The sequence below is a fragment of the Halyomorpha halys genome, unplaced genomic scaffold (assembly GCF_000696795.3).
Source record: "Halyomorpha halys isolate HHAL.00 unplaced genomic scaffold, Hhal_1.1 Scaffold1518.1, whole genome shotgun sequence".
In the NCBI taxonomy this organism is placed as follows: Eukaryota; Metazoa; Arthropoda; class Insecta; order Hemiptera; family Pentatomidae; genus Halyomorpha; species Halyomorpha halys.
The window spans coordinates 97,365-97,719 of record NW_027108385.1 but is presented as its reverse complement, the minus strand read 5'-3'; the positions used below and the strand labels follow the sequence as shown (position 1 = coordinate 97,719).

Below are 355 nucleotides of genomic sequence, written 5' to 3'. Positions count from 1 at the left end.
GAAAAAGGGACTCTTTGTTTGGATCGCCTAACAACACACTTCGATGGATGAGAAGTAACTAAAAAACTGTAAGAGGACCAATACTTTGTTTTGTTTAGTGTTTGCTTACTGAGAGATTGTCAGCAATCAGTGTTAATTAATTGAGAAAATCATCAAAAGAAATTGGTTAATTTTGTTATACCTAAATTTAAATACATGTGTAAAAGAGATATTAATTTAATTAAGTGTTAATCGCAAAAGTGTCTGTTTCTGATTGCTTAAATTTTATATTTTAAAATTTAAATAAAATTCTATTATCTATTTAATATTAAAGTTTTTAAATGAGGAGAAGATGGTTGGGGGTGCGGTCAATGAA

General features: G+C 27.9%; 1 protein-coding gene across 2 annotated transcripts in view; it reads left to right on the top strand.

Annotated features, from left to right (window-relative positions):
* LOC106689897 (uncharacterized) overlaps positions 1-355 on the top strand; it is a 31,543-nt gene that overhangs the window by 24,381 nt on the left and 6,807 nt on the right. The gene's annotated exons all lie outside the window — the stretch shown is intronic.